The sequence below is a fragment of the Mustela erminea genome, chromosome 2, assembly GCF_009829155.1.
Source record: "Mustela erminea isolate mMusErm1 chromosome 2, mMusErm1.Pri, whole genome shotgun sequence".
Classification (NCBI taxonomy): domain Eukaryota; kingdom Metazoa; phylum Chordata; class Mammalia; order Carnivora; family Mustelidae; genus Mustela; species Mustela erminea.
This window is the reverse complement of record NC_045615.1, coordinates 18,293,996-18,319,112: the sequence shown is the minus strand read 5'-3', so window position 1 is coordinate 18,319,112 and position 25,117 is coordinate 18,293,996. Positions and strand designations below refer to the sequence as shown.

General features: G+C 38.4%; 1 long non-coding RNA gene across 1 annotated transcript in view; it reads right to left on the bottom strand.

Annotated features, from left to right (window-relative positions):
- Positions 1 to 207: 207 nt before the first annotated feature.
- LOC116584299 overlaps positions 208 to 25,117 on the bottom strand; it is a 172,142-nt gene continuing 147,232 nt past the window's right edge. Inside the window, exon 3 of the long non-coding RNA XR_004283145.1 lies at positions 208 to 675. This is a non-coding gene — a long non-coding RNA (uncharacterized LOC116584299). The remainder of the gene's footprint in view (positions 676 to 25,117) is intronic.

Below are 25,117 nucleotides of genomic sequence, written 5' to 3'. Positions count from 1 at the left end.
ACTTTATCCTCCGACACTCTGATGCCCTGAGGTTTGAATGCAATTTCACAAATTAAACACATGATGCAGTTGGGGTACCTGGGTGGGTCAGAAGGTTGGGCATCTGCCTTGGGCTCAGGTCATGATCTCCAGGTCCTGGGATAGAGCTCCGCATTGGGCACCCTACTTGGCGGGGAGTCTGCTTCTCCCTCTCCCTCTGCCTTTTCCCCTGCTTGTGCTCTCTCTCTACATACACACACACACACACACACACACACACACACACACACACACGATACAGAAAGAGGAGAACTGGCTTGCTAGCATTGCCAGCATAAATGCATGTGCTTACGACAAATCACCACTGAGAAGAGACACCATCAAAATGCAAAAGGGGAGTCTTCGTTGGCACTTAGAGAAATGTAGCATCCAACAGTCAGCAGACTATCAGAATTCTACCATATTTTGAACCCACTCGAAGGGATGAGTCCAATTTTTGATACCACTTTTTTTTTAAGAGAAATTCAAATATATATAAATTCCTTATACACATATGGACATCATGTAAATCAGTGAGAGGAATCGTGTACTTGGTGGAGGTTGAGTTCACTGTAGTCCTACTTCTGTGGTTTAAAATCAGTGCAGTCTCACAAGAAAATCATTTGATCTCTCTGGGTTTCACTTTCCACAGGACATCTATAAAACAAAAGGGTGGACTTGATGAATAATTTATAAGGATTTTGTTCAGTCTTAAAATTCCAACATTTTTGGCAGGACATTTTGAGGTAATAACTAAGGTTTGTCCTTCCAGCATTCCTGTTGTTGCCCTCCCCCATGGAGCCTCTAGCTTTTGTTATTCAGAACAAGGGTAAACACAGTAAACAATAAAGTAATTTGAATTTTTATTGTTTTTAAACTCATTTTAGCCACAATAATCTTGAAACCCAAGGCATTTGATTGCAAGTGTGAAGCTATTTGATAGAGGTTTCCAAAAATATGACAGCCAAAATTTAAACTACATCTACGTAAATACTACGGAATGATTTGAGAGTTGGTTTTTCACCAAAAAGAGATAAAGTTAACTTCTTGGGAAGGAGAAATAAGAGGGGATGTGACCAGATTTTAGACAGTGATGAATCCCCGAATAGGATCCCAGTGCCATCTCCTCAAGCAAGCGCCGGGAGTGGGGAGGACCAATAGAAACCTCAAATTATTTTGAGGGTTTCCCAGACCACAGAGAGCCATTGGCTAATTTCCTCAGGAACTTGCAAGCCTCATGGAGAAACACAACATGCATGATGGTGTCTGAGCAGTAGAGTGGCAATGGTAGAATGATCTGTTTAGGCAAAATGCCTGAAGGCTGCCTCCCAGAATCTCATACTCCCTACAAGATGGAAAGGAAGGACTGTATCCCCAAAAGGAACACAGAAGTGGCTGAGAGGGCCAGAAGAGTAGAGATCTTTCACAGACAGAGAGAAGAGGATTAAAAATGAGCTGTTCTTGGAAAAGGGATTAAAGGCAAATATGTCAACTTGGATTTGGATGCTGTGGAACTAGGTGTTGACAACCAAAGATGAGCCAGAACTGTGCATCTGGAATCCAATGGCAATGGACCAGATGTTCCTTACTCCATGATAATAAGATTCCTAAGTATGGGGCCTCCAATTTAGTGTCCAAGTGATATGGACTGAATTGTGTCTTTGTGAAAGTTCATGTGTTGAAAACCTAACCCGCAATGCGGTGCTTTTAAAGATGGAGTCTTTGAGAGGTATTTATATTTAGATGAGGTCATGAGGGTGGGGCCCTCATGATGGGATCAGTGACCAGGAAGAAGAAACACACAGAGCTTGGTCTCTCTCTCCGCCATATGAGCATAGAGAGACAAGGCCGCCATCTGCAAGGTAGGAAGAAAGCTTTCACCACAATCCAGAACCCAAACATGCTGGCACCCTGATCTCAGACTTCCAGCCTTCAGAATTGTGAAAAAATAAATATCTGTTGTTTAAGCCATCCAGTCCATAATATTCTGTTATGGTAACCCAAGCGGAATTAGACACCACATCAAGACACTTTTGACAATGAAAGGGTATGTTAAAATTAATTAGAATTTAATGTTTGAAATATTTATTCATTGAACAACTAATTCAGTATATTATTTGATGCATAAAATAGTTTTTGTAAAAATTATTTTCAAAAATAAAAGTATTTCTAAAAAAGTAAATGACATACATTCTTGTAAAGCAAAATATAAAAATTATATTGATTGCCTGAACATAAAAAAATGAGCACAAACCATATTTTTCTCTAATATTTTTCTTCAGGATGTGTTATTTCAATATGGTCTTATCTTTTTAATTTTTCAAAAAATTGCCTAAGATCCTCAGTTACATTTTATATGTACACACTTGAAAAGGACACATACTTACTTTTTCCTATAGACTATGTAACATTTTAACTGAGGAAATATTTAGAGATTCTGAATTACCTACTAAGTTCAGAGAAAATTCTAAATGGAGGAGAGTCTCAATTCTAATTTTTATGAAATGCATAAATGTATCAGCTCAAGTATTTTTATAGGCACTGTCTTTAGAGTTTTTCTTTTCTACAAATATACCCTATAAAGCTTTACCCTATAAATATATACCCTATAAAGTTCATAAAATAAATTCCCTATTTATAATAATTTTAATGTTTTGCTAAACAGATGCTGTAAAATCATAGTTCTTTTCAATTTCATTGCATTTCAGTACATCATATAATCCAATTATTTTTTTTTTAAAAAAGGAACTGGATCAAAGATTTTTTTTCTGCAAGTCATTTCAAAGGCTTTTACAGAATTTTAAAATTAAATCTGCAGTTTGGGGCCTCATCATTTAATTTGTTCTTGTCTCTGTTCTTATAGGAATAATATGCCTTTGTTTGCATCTATTGTAAAAACTAAAGTTTTCAGGCTTCCAATTCATTGGATTTTTTGATAATAGATTCCCAACCATTTTTTTTCTTCAATGCAGAGTTAAGAAACTATGCAATGCAATTATAGGATTTGTAGGTTGATTTACAAAGAAATTCTCTTGAAGGCTGAAACATTTCTAAAATCTGCGGATGAACAGCAAGAGAGAAAGTGCTTAAGACCTTGCAAAGGTATATTTTGGGTACTTATCATAAGCTTCATCGTGAGTTTTTTATAGTACTTTAATGTTTGTAAATTTTGACATCTAATTTCTCTTTCAAATGGTAGACTATTGACAGTTTATTGGATACAGTTATAACTTAAGTGTGTGTCAAAGTCAATTTCAAGAGTATTTTTCCTCTGTAAGTTTCTTAATTTAATAAGACCATTATTTTAACCATGATGTGCAGTCCTCTGCTAAATTTGTATCCATATTAATATTGCAGAAACAAATAATTATATATTTAATGTTGAACTTTTTAACTGAACATACAATAGATCTATCTTCAACAGACTGGTTTGTTATGTGAATTTAATGAAAGAAACCCAACCAATAGTAGAAGTAACTGATTTTCTGCATGAAGCATGTGATGAAATGTTCATAAAATAAAACAGTTCATAACTGTTTACAGACCTTTCCCTGTGCCAATAAAACCAACATATTACTCTTATCACTTCATTTTCCAAGGTGTACAGGAAACACTTGGATTCAAAAAATGAATGAAGGGTGCCTGGGTGGCTGGGTGGGTTAAGGGTCAGACTCTCAATTTTGGCTCAGGTCATGATCTCAGGGTCATGAGATCAAGCCTGCATCTATGCACTCAGTGCAGAGTCTGCTCGGGATTCTCTCTCTCCCTCTGCCTCTGCCCTTTCCCCCTGCTCACGTGTGTACTTTCTCTAAATAAATAAAACAAAATCTTTTAAAAAATGAATGAAATCAATTTAGAAGTATAGTCATTTGATTTCAATCAAAAATCCTGCTTTAGAGTTTTTTATAAACACACTTTCTGCTGATGTACCTATGAAATTGGTATATTTGGGCATGATTTTCTAAAAATAATTATTATCTTTAAAAATTGATGCTGCAGAGCACCTGGGTGCCTCAGCGAGTTAAGCGTCTGACTTCAGCTCAGGTCATTATCTCTAGGTCCTGGGATCCAGCCCCATGGGGAGCTGCCTGCTCAGCGGGGAGTCTACTTCTCCGCCCCCTTGTGTGCTTGTGCCCTCTCTCTCATTAAATAAATAAAAAATCTTAAAAAAAAAAAAAAAGAAAGAAAAATAAAAATAGATCCTGGTATCTTCAGCATATTTGTTTCTTCCAGTTTTCATGTGATTTTTTTTTTTAATGTGACTAGTTTTATCTCTACAGACTCCATGGCATCAAAAGTATTTTGTGCAATACACACATTTGTTATCAATTCTCTTGACTGGACCCTGACTGGTACAATAATTGCTATAAGTAGACTTTAAAAGCAGACCCTGGATGATGGGATTTGGGAAATGGTTTGGCTCTGGTTTTGGACTTGAAGGAAATGTTGAGCACCTTTCCAGTACAAAATGGGACGCTATTAATTCATTGCATGTAGTGCATCATTATTAATCAAATGAATCCACCTGTGGTTAGCTGTAATAATATTCCTGCTGAAGAAATTATTTAGAGGGGGAATGAAGTTTTTACTTGACCATTATGGTTATAGAAGGTCTTTGGCACAGGATGGATTCTTCTGAATGCAGAGGAACACTTATAAAAAGAAAATGACAAGTTCAGGTTTTAAGCTCTTTCTCAAAATTAAAAAAAAACAAAACAAAACAAAATAGAATTTCTTTGACAGTCTTATTTTTAATAGCAGATATTTCTTATGTTTAACAGTAACATGGCCAATATTGATAGAAAATTACACCTAAAATTTAATTGTGTGGTTGCAGAATTACAATGTCAATTGAATTCACAGTTTTTCCAAATATATCATGTGAAAGTTAAGCCATTGGTTGGGCAGGAGTGGGGCTTTGAAACTAGGAAGAAGGACATCTGGTTGGACTCAGATGAAGCTGAGAAGTTGGAACCCCTGAGTCATGCTGAGGTTTTTTTGTCAGTGGAAATAGCTTGTCTTCCATGTCTGAGAATAACAACTTTCCCTGTTAATGACTTCACCTAGGATTTTTGTCATGCAAGGGGATGCACCATCTCTTTAAGACCCTTACAAATACACTTGTTGCCTTTACACTCACAAATAATGTCAGACTTCATTGTGCTGCTCCAGGAAAGAAATTATAAATTTTGAACTAGGAGGAAATAACTTATATACCAAAAAAATTCCAGGTTTATATTGAAAGAAACCTGAGGAATAAATATGTATGGGAATAAGTCTTCGAGCTGTTAGACCAAGCAGGATAGACTAGAACACCAAACTGGGTCAGCGTTATTTATACCAATGATTCCAGATTGAATGTGCTCACTCTTTCTGGCAGATTGATACCAGATTAACTTAGCTAAGCTGGAACTACATTTATCAGAGTTCCTTTCCATGAACTGATCTGGATTAGTGTGGGCCAAATGACAAATGGTACCCAAGATTTGTAAAGTGGATGAGAAGTAGCAGCCATTTTCTTTTAATGCTAGGAAGCTCCGTGAAGATCCCAGGTCCCTGCTGCTCGCTCATACTGCCACGGATCTGCTGGGTTAACTTGTGGCATCTAGCTTCACCTTCTCCCTCAGTTTTTCTGAATTCTGGACCAAGTACCATAGTAATGAGTGTCAGCTTTGCTGTAGGCCACAGGATCCAAGTGGGAAGTTTGGAAGTGGTGACAGATTGTATTACTTTTGTATTGGTGTCATGACTAATGGACACAAACTTAGTGGCTTAAAACAATACAACTTTGTTATCTCAATACGAAATTCTATAGGCTAGAAATCTGGCCTAGTATTGGCTGGACTGTATTCTTTTCTAAAGGTTCCAGAGAAAATCTGTTTCCTTGCCCGGTCAGGTTGTTGGCATATTTCATTTCCTATCTGTCGTAGTATTGAGGCCCCCATTTCTTTGCAGCTGCCTGGTTAGAGCCATTCCCGGCTTCTAAAGGCTGTCCGCATTCCTTGGCTCTGGACCCCCTTCCTGCACCTTCAAAGCTCCACACAGGGGGTCAGTTTGCTCTCACACCTCATGCCTCCTGTCTTTCTTCCATTTCATCTCCTTATCTTAGTATCGCCACGTTAACATCATTGATTCTATCTACACACGTAATTCTCTTTTGCCATGTAATGTAACAGTCAGAGGTTCCAGGTGTTAGTATGTAGATATCTTTGGGGGTGTAATTTTTATGTTTTGTACAGAAACCCATGTGAATTCCAGATCATTCTCAAGGATTCCAATTTTTTTTCTGCTCTCCCTTGCTTCACTATTCACCTTTCCTTTCCAACTTCTGCCCTACTGACCTTGGGTCTGGCATCAGTTCATAAGTAACAGGCACATACAAACTGTTGAACTAGCTCCCACAATTGCATAAGGTCAAGGTTGGACAATAAATCTCATATTCTTTTTTTTTTTTTGTGACAAATAGCATTTTATTTATTTTTTTAATTAATTTTTTATTTTTTATAAACATATATTTTTATCCCCAGGGGTACAGGTCTGTGAATCACCAGGTTTACACACTTCACAGCACTCACCAAAGCACATACCCTCCCCAATGTCCATAATCCCACCCCCTTCTCCCAAACCCCCTCCCCCAGCAACCCTCAGTTTGTTTTGTGAGATTAAGAGTCACTTATGGTTTGTCTCCCTCCCAATCCCATCTTGTTTCATTTATTCTTCTCCTACCCACTTAAGCCCCCATGTTGCATCACCACTTCCTCATATCAGGGAGATCATATGATAGTTGTCTTTTCTCTGCTTGACTTATTTCGCTAAGCATGATACGCTCTAGTTCCATCCATGTTGTCGCAAATGGCAAGATTTCATTTCTTTTGACGGCTGCATAGTATTCCATTGTGTATATATACCACATCTTCTTGATCCATTCATCTGTTGATGGACATCTAGGTTCTTTCCATAGTTTGGCTATTGTGGACATTGCTGCTATAAACATTCGGGTGCATGTGCCGGAGGTCAGGCAGAGGGGAGTAACTGGGCGCTGTTCTCTGAGGGCGCACTGAGGAGTGTGGCCCTGGGCTCTCAGCTCCTCCAGGCCGGAGACCGGGAGGCCGCCATTTGTATTCCCGTCCTCTGGAACTCTACGGAAAGCGCTCAGGGAACAAAAGCTCCTGAAAGCAAACCCAAGCGGATTACTCACCCCGGCCCCGGGTAAGGGCGGTGTAATTCCGCCTGGGGCAAAGACACTTGAGAATCACTACAACAGGCCCCTCCCGCAGAAGATCAACAAGAAATCCAGCCGAGACCAAGTTCACCTACCAAGGAGTGCGGTTTCAATACCAAGGAGAGCAGCAGAATTCCAGAGGAGGAGAAAGCCAAGCACGGAACTCATGGCTTTTTCCCTGTGATTTTTTTTAGTCTTGCAGTTAATTTAATTTTTTTCTTTTTCATTCTTTGTTTTTTTTTCTCGCCTTCGGGTAAATTTTTTTTTTTAACTGTTACCTTTTTCTTTTTTAACGATTAAATCTCATATTCTGTATCATCTGTACTGCTTCTGTTTATCTTATTGAAGCCTCAGTGATACACGAATACAGAATAGAAATGATTCTAGCCATCTATTTGGCTAGTTGACTAAACTTTAGATTCAACACTGGCCTATGCCAGAACTTCCCTGGCATAATGTAAACAAAGGAATTCAAAGTTTTAGGAGATGGGAATTTTGGAGTAGATTCATTACTTTCAGTCTGTACTCCCACTCTTCAATTCCATTGTATGAGAAGACCCACAGGATGACCCTTTCACTAAGACCTTGAGAAATAATAGTGAGAGGACATCTGCACCATTGAAAAGTTTTCTGGTGATTATCCTCTGTTGGCTAGATATGAAAGTGGGGAATGGTGCCATCAAGATGAGTGCCCTGATTTTAATCTTAGGGTAACAGAGGTCAAAAGCTCTTAAAAGCCAAGGATGAGGTGGTTGTATTCAAAATAAAGGGTATCAGGGGTATAAGGTAATCAAAATGTTTTGACCTATAGGAACTAATTTGTCAGTTTCTCTAGAAATGATACAGATTGATAGCTTTCTAAAAATACTTCATGTATATAACAAAAAATACTCCAAATCTAGTGACCAAAATCCTACTTAAGTCACTATGGTGGAGAACTGTGGTCCTCTCCCAGTTTTCAGACTTAAGCCAGTTTATACACAAACCTAAAGCATTCTCTTTGATGGGAAATCTGCTCACTTGTGAGGAAAACCCCTATGATACTGTTACAAATATGGTATAAATCATCTTCCAAGGAACCTGTAGCTATTTACTAGAATGTCTGTAAAAGAAAAAATATATATACATTTGTTGATACCACACACCAACACTGAAATAATGGTAATTTCTTAAAACTCCAAATTCCACTCTGGTTCATTAGTCACAATGGGGATTTATGGTGGTCAAGCAACTAAATGAATTCTTAGCCCAAGTGTGAATCATACTAGGCCCAGTAGGTCCACAAAACCACTCTGGTTATTTTCCCAGTTTCTGGATTTATGGTTGGAATAGATATACTTGACAACTGGCAGAATTCTCACATTAGTTCTCTGACCTACAAAGGGCCAAATGGAACCTTGACCTTCCCCTCCCTAACAAGACAGTAAATCAAAAACAATATCACATCCCTGGGGAAAATGTAAAGATTAGTGCTACCATCTAAGACTCAAAAGATTCAGTGTAGTGATAGCCAACATAACCTCATTTTACTTGCTTATTTGCTTTAGTAAGAAAGCAGATAAATCTTAGATACTGTCTATGGATTATTGCAGACTTTATTAGGTGGTAACCTCTGTTGCAGTTATGCTCCAGGTCTAATGTCTTTACTGGAGAAATCAGCAGAGTTTTCTGGCAGCTGATACAAAACTACTGCTTAGGAAATGCACTTTCCTCCATACCAGTGTGTAAGAACCTCAAGAGGCAGGTTTTTCTTTGGTTTTTGTTTTGACTTGGCATGACCAACAGTATACCATCACAATCTTGCCTCAGGGTTGTATCAGATTTGCTACTCTCTCTTCTTTTTTAAAAGATTTTATCTATTTATTTATCTGAGAGAAAGAGACACAGAGAGCAAGCATGAGCTGGGGGTTGGAGGAGGAAGGGCAGAGGGGGAAAGAGAAGCAGGCTCTCTGCCTAGCAGGAAGCGTGATGAGGGGTTCTATCCCAGGACCCCAGGATCATGACCTGAGCCAAAAACAGGCAATTAACCGACTGAGCCACCCAGGAGCCCAAGTTTGCTACTGTCAACTTTAATGTCATCTACAGGCATCTTGATTATCTTTCCCTTCCACAGAATGTCCCACTGGCCCAGGATAGTGATGACATTCTTCTGATTATATCTGTTTTTACTAAAAGTACTTTAGATGCCTCAGGAAGACATACGCAACACAGAAGATGAGAGAACAACTCCAAGAAAGTTAAGTAGCTCTCAACCTCGGTGGAGTTCATGGGAGTCAAGGAGTCTGACACATGTTGAGAAATCCTCTTCAAGATTAAAAATAATTTGCTGTATCTTGAACACCTACCACTAAAACTGAGGCATGGCATTTGGTTGGATATATTTTTTAAAAATTTTGAGTACTTAAACATATACCATACTTCAGTGCGCCATTTTGACTAATTTGCTAGGTGATCCATAATACTGACTGTTCTGAGGAGAGACAGGAACAGGAGAAGCTGCTGCATTAAGTTCAGACTATAGTGTAAGCTGCTCTTCCCCTTGGCCCTTGTGTTTCAACACATCTGAAATCTGGAGCATCTAAGGAACATCTGAGGAGTGTTTGAGGCAAGTATGGATGCTGTATGGAACCTCCAGCAAACACTAAGAAGAGACTCATATCACAAACATTTGGGTTTGGGGGCAAATCCAGGCTGTCTTCTGTAGGTAACACCTTTTGAGAAAAAGCAGCTTCTGGCTTGTAAAGAGGACCTTGAGTTGGTACACACAATCAGAGGACATCATGTAATCTTGTGGCCTGGTTCCTCTTTATAAACTGTGTGGTTTTTTTTTTTTATTAGTTTTAGCTGAGAAGAGCTTCCTCCTCAGACACTGGAGTTTCAGCTCTCTGGGGGTCCCACCTCTAAATTTCTAAGTTTTATTTTTTTAAAGATTTTATTTATTTTTGAAAGAGAGAGAGAGAGAGAGAGAGAGCATGAGTAGGGGGAAGGGGAAGGGGCAGAAGGAGAAGCAGACTCCCCGCTGAGCAGAAAGCCCCAATGTTGGACTGGATTCCAGGATCCTAGAATCATGACCTGAGTCAAAAGCAGATGCTTAATCACCTGAGCCACCCAGGCGCCCCTAAATTTCTAAGTTTTAATAGTTCCAACCTCTTTTCTTTGTCCCTTCAGCCTCAGAGAAATACTTTCTGAAGTTTTTCTCTCAGTGTTATCCTACAGGCTTTTTGTTTGTTTGTTTTTGTTTGTTTGACCCTTTTAATAACCTAGTTAACAATTTAATCCGGTTAAAAATCATTTATAATAAGTAGCTCTTTAGATAACTGGTGTTATATCTGTTTCTTGATTGACATATCAAACATAATTTGAAAAACCTGGTTTAGCTTTACAACATACAATAAATAAAACCACAGTAAGCAATGCTATGTGTTCTATAGCAAAAACACTTAACCTCTACTTTCTGCACATCTTTCATGAGGCAAACTATTGTATATTTTTTACGGCTTCATTCTGCTCTGACATCCTTATTAGGTGATTTTGTGTAGGTCTCGGGCGGTGACTGTTGCCCAACTGGCTGTTACACCAAGTGACCAGCAGGGGCAGCAGCGCCATACACTGAAATAACCAAGCCCTCTTCCTAAGTTGTTCATGATCCAGTGCATTTCATCTTATTGGTGACATACCTCCCATGATGATCTTGAGATAAAAATGTTAGTTTCCCTGGGTCTGGATAAGGTTAAAAAAATATAGAGGCTGATTATGGCTGGTCATCTTCAGATTTACCACATAAAAACTGTTCACCACGTATATGTATTGAACACTATTACAAGAAGCCAAAGTACAAAGGGCAGGTCTACCAAACCCATTCCAGATTTTTAATTTACTTTATTTTTTAAAAAGATTTTTATTTATTTATTTATTTATTTGAGAGAGAGTGAGAGAGAGAGAGAGAGAGCACAGGAGTAGGGGCAGAGGGAGAAGAAGTACCCCCCGTCTGCTGAGTAGGGAGCTTTATGTGGGACTCCATCCCAGACCCTGATCATGACCTGAGCTGAAGACAGACGCTAAATCGGTTAAGATCTCCAGGTGCTGTCCCCCAGATTATTTGAATACAGTTATTTATTAATACTACCTCATTAAAATTTTAAACTTTAGGGTAATTGCTAAATGAGACTGGACTCCAGAACAAAGAAATAAGCCAAGATAGTAGCAGGCAAATTAGGGTATACAATTAATACACACATGAACACACACACAACACACACATACACACACACACACACACGCATTCTCTTATTCTCATCTCTACCTACTCAATAATCTAAATCATTAGCAGAGATAAGAGAATTAAAATGGCAAAGGGATAACCCCTAAAGTGACTGATTCTACCCAAAAGAAGGAGAGAAAGCAAATTGAAAAAGTTTGGCCTGAATTATCAAGATTAAATTTTATGCCACAAGTGGAAATAAACCCTTAAGAATAACTATAAACCAGGGATAGAGAAAAATAAGAAAGTTATAATTTTGGACACTTTATTTTTGTGACTATAAAATTTATTTCTGCTATGAACTTCACAATGATGAGGCATCTGTAAATTTTTTTTCTTACATGATCTTTTTTCTGCTTATTTCTCCATCATTATCTTAAGCCTGTATTTTCCCGGCTGACTGAGGTTCTGATATCTCCTAGGCCACACTGATATTTTTTCTTCCCCTAGGGATTTATTCTTGCTATTCCTTCTGCTGGAAACTTTCTGGCATTTCGCATGTACTTTTCTCAAATTTTCAGGTATAATTTTTAACAGAACTTCCAAAGATAGGTTTTCATAATCATCAAAATCAGCCCTTAGATCATTTTTCTTTATAAATAACATCATTACTTACTCTATACTCTTTATCTTAATCTATAATTACTGTATTTATCCATTTATTCATTGCTTTGTTATCTCTCTGCTATTTGAGTGTAAGCTCTGTGGAGGGGAGGAAGGCTATAGAAATCATGGTTTTTTGTGCACTGGTGGATCTCCTGTGAAGACTGAAATGCCAGCACAGAGCAGGTGCTAAATAAATACTAGTTTATTGCATAAATGAAAAAATAAATGCAGCATAAGAAATCATTAAAGAGACAATGTCTTCTTTAGCCAAAGCTACAAGAGAGCTTTCAGCCCAATGGAGAAAGAACTTTCTGGGGGCATCTGGGTGGCTTGGTCTGTTAAGCATCTGCCTTGGGCTCAGGTCATGATCCCAGCGTCCTGAGATCTAGCCCAGTGTTGGGCTTCCTTCTCATCAGGGAGTCTGCTTCTCCCTCTCCTCTTCCCTCTCCCTCTGCTCATGCTCTCTCTCTCTCTCAAATAAATAAATAAAATCTTAAAAAGAAAAAGAAAAGAACTTTTTGATTCTATCAAAATGTATATCCAAGCCAAATACATTTTCTAATAGCTCTAATTTTCTATGTCCTATAGGCGCCTCCAAATCAACATATTTAAAGGTACTCATTATCATGTCTTCAAATTTATTTCTCTATTTCAAGTCATGGTGGAAAGCAGCATTTAAACATGACTAAGTCTGGCCAATTGTTGCTCATTAATCTGTGTATTTGTTTATTTCCTTCTCATTCTTATTATTCTTTATTTATTTCGGTTTCTCCTATTCTGCAATGAATTCCTAATTAGTTTTCTTCTTATTTTCTAATTATTCTCCACAATACTTTTTAAGACAAATCTTTCTAAAGCACAAAGCTGATCAACTCAAAACTTTGTTCACTATTTCCCATAGGAACATAGTTCAAATTCCTTAGCTTGGTATAAAGAACCACCACAATTTGATCTTGTTCACCTCTTTGGCTTTAATTCTCAATGTTTCCATTTTCTCTCTATCTTCAAACTTACCTTTGCTTTTGTCTACAGAACTACTTGTAGTTCTCTGATCTTGATATACCTTTTTATGTCCCTATCTTAAGTCATCCTCCTACCTATGCCAGAAATACTTTTTCTGTGCCTGGTGAGAGCATACACGTTTCTTTAAGATTTTGACAATAAGACCTCACAAAGTTTTTGACCCTGCATGAAGAAATTGGCTACAGTTAAATATGGAATGTGCTATTTTCTGAGATATTATGTTATTGGTGTTGTTAAAAATTAACATTAAAAGAACTAAAGAGATAATTGAGCTAGTTGGTAATATAAGTCTACTGATTTCCTTAGGTTCTGGGAAATTGGACATCAGCAAATGATTTCAGAATCACAATTAAAATAGAATGAGAAAATGTATGAACTGGACCTGTAGAAAATCTCTTTTAAATGCTTTAGAATGTTTGAAAACACTAATATAAATGACCACCTTTTTTGCCCAATTCTGTTAAAAATTAAAACAAAATAAAATTTAATAAAATATAAAATAACAATAAACTTGAAACAAAAGAAAATCTCCAGGTCAGAAGAAATAATGAATAATAATAATAAAAAATAGAGAATCTAGACTGAGGGTATCATTCACGGATATGGGCCCTAGACATTGGATACTGGGGTTTTTAGCATCTTTAGGGAATTGTAGATGAAGTCTTGAATCCGAAAAGGTAGATATTAGGAATAAAGCCCCCTGCACAAAACCAAAAACAGTTCAGACCATGAAGAGGGAACCAGTAAAGCTTTTCCACTTCCTAGGAATTCAGCAATAAAGGCACCCTTCTGGCACTGTAGGTAAGAAAAAAAAAAATGGCACCTACAAGAAATCAAAGGGCAATACTCAGCAAAACTTAGGGATTTGGGATGACACTACCTTAATTGTGTGGAGTTTCCAAAAAAAAAAGATATTAATATAGATATATTTTAAAATAAATAAATGTTATACATAAGAAGTTAATATAAAACATGAAGCCAGAGGACCCCAGGTAAAAGAAAACTTGAAACCAATTTCTAGAGGTATTCACAAGTTGTGAGACTCTCACACTTTTCCAAGAGAGGGAAGAGAGAGTGTGCATAAGAGAATGCTTCCAGTAAAAATATATAAACTGCAAGAAGACATTAATTACTGAGGGACAATTAACATTTAATAGATAATAAAGTTAGTTCCCCAAGAACTAGAGTTAATAGAATAATCTGAAAAATATTACAAAATAAATATGTCTTAATGATGATGAAGGAAAAAAAGAAATAGAGCCCATAATAAAATATATCTGCATGAAAAACAAACAGTCAGATTTGAATAGATTCAAACTTAACATTAAGAAGATGTTTGATGGGTCCTTGGGTGGCTCAGTAGGTTAAGTGTCTGCCTTCAGCTCAGGTCATGATCCCAGGGTCTTGATATCAAGTCCCAGGTCAGGCTCTCGGCTCACCTGGGAGTCTGCTTCTCCCTCTCCCTTCCTCCCTATTTTTGATCTCTCTCTCTCTCTCTCTCTCATAAATGAGTAAAATCTTTAAAACAAAATATGTTTGACATATTAGTCACTAAAATTAAAAATTTATTAGGGACACCTAGGTGGCTCAGTTGGTTAAGCATCTGCCTTTGGCTTGGGCTTCCTGCTCAGCAGGGAGTCTGCTTCTCCTTTTCTCACTGTCCTTCTCCCCACTTGTACTCTTTCTTAAATAAATAAATAAATCTTAACAAAATTAAAAATGATAAGTAATGAAGTAGATTGGATATAGCCAAAGAGAGAATCAGTGAACTAGCAGATAGGTCTTGGGAAAATACAGAATAAATAGTGCATAGAAACAAAAAGTTGTATGTTTATATTTAAGAATTCCAGAAGGTCAAGATATATATAAAGAAATATAGGGAAAATAATCTTCAAAGAAATACTAGATAAACATTGCACAGAGTTGTAAAAGAAATCCAAGAGAAAAGGTAAATTACCTACAAAAGTAGTGTCCTTTTGATTGGCAGCAGGCTTTGCATCAAAGAAGACAATATAATCACATCATCTACATTCTGAGGGACAATAATTTCCCATTAAGGATTTAAGACCAGAGAAATTATCGCTCAATAATGAAAGCCAAATAAAGACACTTTTAGGTAAGCACTAAGAATATTTATCACTCCTAGACAGACCCTCACTCAAACAGCAACAAAATGAAGACTAAGAGATGTATTTCAGAGCAAGAAAGATCTCAGGAAGATGAGAAGAAGGTAAATGCAATAAATTTATGTCAATTACTTATGATAAAAATTTAATGGAAACCACTTAAAATATAGACCTCAAGTGTTTTAATTTTTCTAATGTTTCTTAAACATTTCTAGAGGCCGGATAGAATGTATGAAACAGCAGAAACATATCTGGGCTAAATTACTAGCTGTGGGACTTTACATATGCAATTATTTTTCTTCTACAAAATGAGAAAATCACGCTAGATTTTGAACTAGTTGTCCTAAGGCCTTTGTCTACTGTGATTTTTGTCTACAATAACTGAAATTATTAAGCAAGGGTTTATACTTGTGAAAAAAAAAATGTTAGAATCATAGATACTCGGAGTTGTAGAGGATCCTAAAGGTTATCTGGGTCAAATTATGGTTGAGTTTTTAATTTCTTCATTAGTAGAAAATGCACATTAACCTTGAATAGTTTACTTGCCGCAGCCCATATTTTCATTTCATTCTTAACATACTTCTAATTTTTAGTTCTTATAAAAGTAGTAGGCAGTAGGGGGAATCACTGTGAGGCCTTTCTTTAAGTAAAATAAATAGACTTCCTTCTGAAAGTTAGATGGGAAATCTGCAAGTGGGTCAGGTTATAGGTTGGGAAAGTCACTTTAGGAATACAATAAATAGCTCTCACATCTGTGAGACTTTATTATAACAAAGTGGGGTCTATTAATATTGTTAAAAAAATTTTTTTAAGGATTTTTGTGATGGTGTTACAGAACCTGGACTGGATCCTGATGGAAGAACCAAGTGGCACTTGAGACCTTGGAGGATTGGGAGATTTATTTAATGCTGGCAGGCTTAGAGGAGAGTAATCTCCCAAGGTCTGAGCCCTAAGCACAAACAGAGGGTGTAGTTTATACACATTTACTTTCTTATCTGTGCCACTCTTGGCGCCTGCTGCCAGTGCGGTGGGAGTGGGGGGTGGGGGGAAACCCAGAATGGCCCTGGGGCTGGGACTGGGATTCCCCTGATGGATTGGTCTACCACCTTGGAACACAGATTTCCCTTATCAATGGAAGAGGAGGACTATCTACCTCAAAAGCTTACAGAAAAGAAAATCCCCAAAGCACACACCCTTACTTAAGCTCTAGTGCCTTCTGACCAAAACTACAGACCTTCAGGAGGTATTAGTACTGCAATGTGAGAAGTAAAACCTTAATTCTCAAAGATATTGAGAGAAAAAGGCCCAGGGCAGGTGAGTTTTTAAAAAGACAAGGAATTCAGAAAAGATTAAGCATCGGGGAAGCGATGAAGGTCAGGTGGGAGCCATGGTAGGAAAAGGGACAGCAGCATATATTTTATGCAAAGATTTTGTTCAAGTCTGGGGCATCTTAATTATTGGAAGGAGAGAGCCCAGTGGTTCTGTGTAACCTTCCTTGACTTTGTCATACATTTTCAAACACTAATCAAACTCTGAGAGAATCAATTCATGTCTTCTACAGAGTTCTCTTCCCATAAGCTATAAAAAGAATGGATCATTTTAATAGAACTGTTGCTGTGTTCTGTGATTTCACATAGACATTTGATCAGAACTATTTTAGCACTGCCCCCAAAGATGAAACCAATTGTCTGTCTGAGGTCATAATTTGTTTTTATCTGTTATTTTCCTCTGACAATGAAATTCTTCTTTTTTTCCTCTAATTTTTGATGTATTTTGAATTGAACTGATTCTCATGGCTAAGACTGTAAAAGGAAATTAAGGATCTTCTAAGATCTTTTCCCAGACGAGTGGCAGCTCATACACTATATAAGGAATTTAAAGACAGAGTCATTTAGGAGAAAATTCCAGTAAAGAAATAAACAACAAAGATACAAAAAAGCACAAAGAAAGACTGGTTTATTCTCCCAAAATTATTCTGTGTAAAGACTTATAAACTGGTTTAAATCTGGATTTGGCTTATCATGGGATTACAAATTTTAACTTGTTCTTGATTGAATCAGTGATCTAAACTATCTAAGTAAAAGTCTTCTGTGTATCTATCTGCAAAAGAAATTGACCTTGAACGTTTGTTGTGAACTTGGTAAAATCCTGGTGGTTTGGTTGTGAGCATTTAACCAAAGTGACCACAGACTGCCTAAAATATGTGTCGCGTCTTCCTTGTACTCTGGTTCTCAGACTTGCGAATACTGGTGGTGTGGAATTTCAAAGTTCTTTTACCCACCCTTGTCTGCCTGTGAACAATGAAGAGTGTCTATTTATCAGTACATTGGATTCAGTTCCATTATTTTTCTTAAGTTCGCCAAAATTACGTTTTCCACATCCAGCCAATTTTCCAGAGTGAGATAGCCAGCCTGCATCTAATTATGCTATTACTCACCCTCTGATGCAGCCTCCCCCCTGCTTAACATACAGCTAGAGAGGAATGTAGATCCTAGGAAAGGCTGTCAATGTCCTTCTTGTCTACTGTATTATAATCAGTGGAACTCAACCTAAGGGGTCAAGAGAAGTATTACTACTTTAGATGCATTTATCGTAACCATAAGGAACATTTAACATCAACAAAATGAAATGCAGGATTTTTGTCAATACCTTTGAGATGATTATCAGTTTCTAGTTGACAAAACAGGCAGTGTATACAATAAGGAAAAGACGTCATGCCTGTCCTCACGTACTTACATAATATAGAAAAGACTGGCTACAGACATTTTGGAGATATTTTATGTTTGGGGGAATTCCTTTTTGGAACTTTTAAAACTGTGACCAAGATCGAAAGGAATTTTAAATGTCATTTTTGTGACACTTCACATAAAAGTGTCAGTGCTCTTTGGGAAAGGTACGTGAGAAGAGCATTTCTTTGATGTTTTCCTCTTGATCTGCTTTCTCCTTAAATCTTACTCTTTTATGGGGACTTTTTAGTCATAGCATCATTTTTCAACCACTGGATAAAGTGAGAGTCAAGAGTTTGGGTGGTAGATTCTTTTTTAAAACTAAGACATGATATAAAAATGGAGAATGATATCGATTTTATTTTTGCAGGTGAAGGGAGTTTTTTCACCAGTTGAAAAATGATGCCATGACTAATATGACATCATTTGGTCCCCCACAAAGTTGGCTCTTCTACAGACTTAGGAAGAGACAGCTGTGAGAGAGGCAAAAATCTTTCCATTATTAATGGGAAGCCCATTTTCGCCTGTGAAAAGGATCTACAATTACAAGGGTTGGGAATGACTATGGAGGACTGGTAACATCTGAGGGCCTCACACTAAGCAGATAGCTGAGGACTCTGTCCATGAACATGAATGCACAGGACTCATTGATTTGTTTTTAAACGTTTTCATGCCCTGATGCCAACAGCTGACAGGGAACACCAGAGGCTTCTGCTCCACACGGCCCCCTCCTGCAAACACCAAAGCCAATGATATATCATAGGATGCCATGCCCCATGGGTCTCAGCTCAGGTGGCATTCCCTAGGCTCAGGTTTTCTTCCTGACTCTTTATATAAAGGAATACATTTATGTTTCTTCTACCATCAACACTAATTATATCTAAAGAAGGAATTTAATCGTGAGGTAGAAGTCGGGACAGGTTCCTTCCACCCGTAAGCGAATTTTGGGGGTTTCCCAGGACATTTAAAGACTAGGCTAGGACATGTACTTAAATTCTGACATTAGGTGATATGCTTCTGTCAGGCACAGCTTGCCCTATTTCCAGTTATCATAGCCTTTCCCAGGAAGCTGGGACTGTCTTGACTTTGAAGAATCTTTCAGTGTTCCTTTTCATTCATCTTCTGTGTCCTTGAACCTGAGCTGAGGCGTCTATCCCAATTGAATTAGAACCTCAACGGAGAGCAGACTGAGGACTGAGACTCCATCCTGGCCACTCAGCCCTCTGGTAAAAGTTCTGGTGGGGAAGAAGGATGAAATTAATGACTAAAACAAGGCTTGAGAATTCACCAAAGACCTCCATTAGTCATGCTCCTCCACCCCAATCACCGTGGATGAGCGACAGTTGGCTGGAGTCACATCCCTTCCTGGGGTCTGAGCAGAACAGAGCGTCAGGGGTCAGAGGGGCCTTGGAAGTGCTTTCTCATGCCTATCAAATTTCCCTAATGATCCGGGTCCACCCCCTTGCTATTTCAGAACAGGAATGTCATCTTATGCATATTTTCAGAAAGAGGTGTGAGTGCTAAGATTTCCCTTTCCCTTCATAGCCAAGTTTGCCTCGTCTCAGGACAGGTGTGGTCTTGCTGTTCTTCACTGAGCTGCAGGCAGCTGGTGTGTTCCGCTTAACTCAAAGCATTTTTGTCCCTGGATTTTACCCTGGGAGGAGACTAGTTCTGGCAGGAGAGTAGATGAGAGTGAGTCGAGAATGCCACCTAGACAAGCTCTGCCTGGGCAGAGTCAGGAGTGCGTGCTCCAAAGGACAACAGGTACGGGACCACAAGGAGACACAGGAGAGGTTGAGGGGTCCCCGGAATGAGAGCACTGGAGACAAGGACTTGAGGCAGGCCTACTCTGAAAATTGCAACATCATTCTCTCTGAATGGCCCTCGCATGGGACAGTAGTGCCCCCTTATGCATGGTTTTGCTTTCTGTGGTTTCAGTTACCCGCGTTCAACTGCAATCCAGAAGCAGATGATTCTCCTCTGACATAAGGTCAGGAGGTCAGTAGTAGCCTAATACGACATCACAAGACCGCCATGGTTTCATCTCATTTCATCTTGTTTGTAGGCATTTTATCAACTCCTATTATCACAAGAAGGGTGAGTGAGAACAGTATGATATTTTGAGAGACAATATTCATGTACGTTTTTAACAGAATGTCATTATAATTGTTCTATTTCCTATTAATTACTGTCGTTAATCTCTTCCTGTGCCTAATTTACAAATTAATCTTTATCATAGGTTAAGTTTATATCGGAAAAGTATATTATACATAGGGTCTGTGGTTTCAGGCATCCACTGTGTGTCTTGGAACAGATCCCCTGCAGGTAAGAGGCGACAACTATAATTGCAAATGAATCTTAAAAATTTCAAACTACAGCTAACTTGTCTGCGCTAGTTAGTTTGAATCCGACATGGGCCTGTCTAAGCAGATCATGTCAATTCTCTTGCCAGGAGACCACCATACCAAATGGGTTTTCCAGAGTCCACAGAGAGACCTTGATGTTCAGATTCCCCATTGACTGGCTGGCCTCTGGAACCTCCGGAGGCCTAGGGATGTCATCTTGTAGTCAGATGTAAACGTGGTGCTTGAGTGTGGCATTCAAAACAACCGTGTGGTAGGAAGATAACAATAGCTAGAACACTCAGAAATAAAAAAGGAAGTCTCAGGACAGTTCATACTCATTAAGGCCCTCATCTTATTCCTTATTTTACATGAGAAAATTTCCTAAAGACCAAATGAAACTTACTATCATAGACAACCACTTTTAATGTGTGCTTACCATGAATGAGGTACAGCTAGTTGATCCAAATGCTAATGTGTCAAAGATAGTCGTGGTCCTCAAGAATGTCCAGTCAGGCATAAGAAAAGACATATTCATATATGAGATACACAGATGTGCATATATATGTAGCTGGCACACACATGCATGTGCACACACACATACATACACATGTGTATGTACGTGTGTATATACATATGTACACACATATGTATATATGTATATATATACTGTCACTGCCACTATGTCAGTTCTGTGTATAAACTGGAATGTAATTTCTAATAGCTTTTTCCCTAAGATCTAATTTTCTAATTATTTTTAGAAGGTTTTTAATGCCTTTGGATACCATGGCCACAGTAGATATTTCCTGATTCACCTCCCCAAACTAGGCACTCAAATGTGATTACTTCCTGTGCTTAACCCTTTATTTGGTGGCCACTTGTTGGTCTTGGTCTACTTCCTTGGAATTAAAACTTTTAGTCTTCCTGAGCCCTCCTTCATCCAGGACTCAGACTTAGGCTCTCCTTTCTCTATATTTAAAGCTGCAGCCAGTGCCCTACTCTTCAATGTCAAGATCCCAGTCATGAAGAAGCAGAGGATCAGATCCCCTAAGGGTCAGAGGAAGAGAGGGTAGGCCCTAGCAAAAGTCATTCGGATTCTCTGGGCTTCAGTTAATCATTTGTTTAAAAGAGCATATATATTATTATCTAAGGTCCCTTCCATCTCTAAAATATTGGGATTCTATAGACGAAGTGTGATAATGGTCAAATCAGTGGTAGCAAAAGCACTAAAGGCAATTGAGAAGGGACTAAATCTCACAGGGCTGGGTCACTTGGGGGCAGAGTCCATGGAAGGTGGTGGGACTTGGGCTTGAATTTGAAAGATGATTGGACTGAGGCCAGTGAGGAGCAACTGAAGGGGGATGCTATGCAGGTCAACGATTGTGAGCAAAAGTAGACAAGGGGCAAGCTGTGTAGGGGGAATTAATACACTAATATGTTGATTTGCCCAAGACCAGGATTAATAACAATGGAGCTTGAGGTGGACACTGCACACCAGACAAGAGTTTTGAGGTCTATTCCCTTGAGCTTGACCATGGAGAGTTGTTAGGACGACAGCTTTGAACTGCCATGGGTACTGTAGGCAAGGATGACCCCAGGATTGCCTAGGGAAAGGTGTTTCCTTATTGGTGGTTTATAGTTTCTCTAGATGATAGCATTCCTGGGAACAGTGACCATCACTCCTCAAGGGGAATCACTCTGCCCACACGTAGACCCAGCTGCTGTGGTTGTGGTTAGCATCTCAGAACAATTATATCAGCTGGTAGGAAGCATGGGATTTGGGGGGACTGTAATAATTTCAGTAGACAATGGACATGATAGGAGCTGAGTATGGCCCAACAGCTGTTGTCTATCGGCAGCAGGTCAGAAAGGAAGACAGATGTCTTGAGGGTGACCTTCTTGAATGAGTGTGTTTGGGAATTTAGGATTCCCTTGGGGCTTAATGACATGCCATTGCTTGGCAACCATAATGAACAGTGTAGCATTACATGCCATAGGTGCAAACAAACCATAAAACTCTGACAGGATGGCTAGAGGAACTCTAACAGCCAGCTTGGGGAGAGGGGTAAATATCTTTGACTTTATGGCGAAGATAGGGGCATGGTGAGGAATGGAGAAGGAAAGTGGGAAAGCTAAGATTACCTTAGGAAACATTCTTAAACACGAGATTCCACACATGTAAGTATGATAGGGAATAAGAGACAAAAGCAGAGCGCAAAGGAGGACTAGGTTATATGTAAAGACAAAGTCACTGGCTTCAGTGCCAGCATGAACTTGAACAAGATGGCATGGCTTCGTGAGGGAGCCACTGGTAGCCCATCTCTAGCCTACGGAAAAGGGGATATGATTTTCTTGATCCCAAACTCCATTGGCCAGGAGACACGGTCCCATGCCATGCCTTGACTTCAACATTGGCCAGATCTAGGAGGGCATCTATTTCTCCCATGGCTGGTCCAGAGCTTCAGTGACCACAAAGAAAAGGGACGTTGATCTTCCTAATTCCCTAGAGATGCCAAGACATCTAGAAACCACACATTAACCTCCATTTACACAAATGTTCCTTGATCTTACTTTAAATTCTAAACACTTGTTTGTGTATGCAAATTACATTAGCAAGGGCTTTCACATGACAGAAAGGATCTGTCCCTTCACAAAAGAGACCATTAATACTCTGTTAAATTTTCAGATATCCTGCTTGTATCTAACTTCTCTGTAACACATCTACTATGAGAATTGTGTAAACTTGACTTTCCCTGTTCCATTTTCCTGAGTAAGAACTATTTGATAAAAAGTCATTTATATGCAAAAGTTTCAAAAGTAATATATATTTATTAGCTCCATAATTACAGATTTATTTTTCATTTTAAAGTTTTATCTACAATTTAATCTTCTTTTCAGAGTGCTGATTTCACTATAAGTCAAGAAAACCATATAATTAGCATTTTTAATACTCCACTAAACATCAAATTAGATTTCTTATTAGAATAATATTAACACCACTTTATCGCTACCCCTACCACAAAAGTGGGATGAACTGGTATCTTTAGGCTTTTGTCACCTCCTGTATTTTCAGCTGAAATCGAAAAGAATGTATAATGAAAGAAAACAAGGTATTATAATGCAAGCACCTCAATGTTTCAGATATTCATAAACGCTTTCCACTTAGTGACCTATTTAATCTTTACTACACGTCTGTGAGGAGGTAGTGACAGTGTTCACCCCTTTTATGGAAGAGGCTACAGAGGCTGGGAGAGGTTACATTCCTTGCCTAAATTCGCAGAGCTAACAGTTAGCAACAAATCTGGAAATTATGCTCAGAGAGTCTTGCCCTCGTGTCCATTCTCTTAACCACTCCACTCTTCTGCCTCTAGTTGTTTGGGGTTTTCTGGTGGTTGTTCTGAAATTTTTTTTTGAAGTAGCTAGGCAAAGTTTATAATATAGTCACACGACTCTTGAAACCTCTTCTGCTCTCTCCCTATGAGAACACGTGCCATTATCTCACCCTTCAGAGCACAGAATAAATCTCTTCTTTACTGATTGTTTTTCGTATCAAACTAACATATTTCTAGTTTCGACTCTATGGTATTTTCCAGTATGTTTATCCTCTGTTTGTATCACACTATTAAATAAAAATGACTAGAAATTTAGGCCAAACTGGAAAAAATGACATCTAGTTATCCATCTTTCCTACAGTGGTTTCTCCCAATGTTTTCTCTATCAGATCTGTTGGGAGAAGAGTATATGAGTGTCCTTCCTGCTGCATTTCTTTTAGCCTGATTTTTTTTTTTTTTTCTGGTCTCCCACATTCCGTAGGCAGAATTCCGTAAGGCTGACCACAAGTAGAACGAAAATGCCTGAGGCAGGTATAGGAGCCTCTACTGTCCATCAACTAAGCCAGCATATGCAAATCCTATTTTGCTTGTCAAGAGTTTTCTCCACATTCCTTTCTGAGTACAACATGTGCATTGCATCAAGAATGGTAATGTTCCGTGAGTCCTCCTTCCCGGGACACTGGCTACCATTGACTACATGTAGAATTCTGCCAACAATTCTTTCCTTTTCCCTGCTCTTTAATTTAGCTCACTGCCAAGGGAATCATAAAGACTCATTTGGTGGTAGGATGTAGTCTGTGGTACAGTCTACTATCAGTACTGATAGAGTCCCTACCTGAACCCCTGCCTCTGCAAATTTTATTTTTTCCATGTTGCTTATCAATCTTCTTTCTTTATTTAGGGAAAATGGGAAGCTATCCACTGGGAATTCCCACTATGTTAACTCTGCTAGTTAAAGTTCACAGTTAGTTCCTATGATTTCCAGGGCTCTTCTTCTAGTAGCCCATTGTTTCACTTAACCTGTGCCTTACTCTATATATATATATATATATATATATATATATATATATATATATATATATGTTTAAATTCTGCCTTATTTTAGTTTATTTTCTTTCGTTTATTTTCTTTAGAAGAGAAAGTGACCTATGTGAGCAGAACATGCTCCTTCACTGTGCATGTCAACCGACAAAATTTTAAAATAACCAAGTCCTAACGATAGACACACAGATCACTGGAAAAGAACTGAGAGTTTAGAAATAAACCCTTGTATTTATGATCAACTGATTTTTGACAAAGATGCCAAAGCAATTTCAATAGTGAAGGGATAGACCTCTTTTTAACAATGGGCCCTAAGACATTTGGATATTCATACTTGGAAAAATGAACTTAGACTCTTATCCCACACTGTACTCAGAAATCAACTCAAAGTGGTTTATATTTATAAATAAACCCATACAG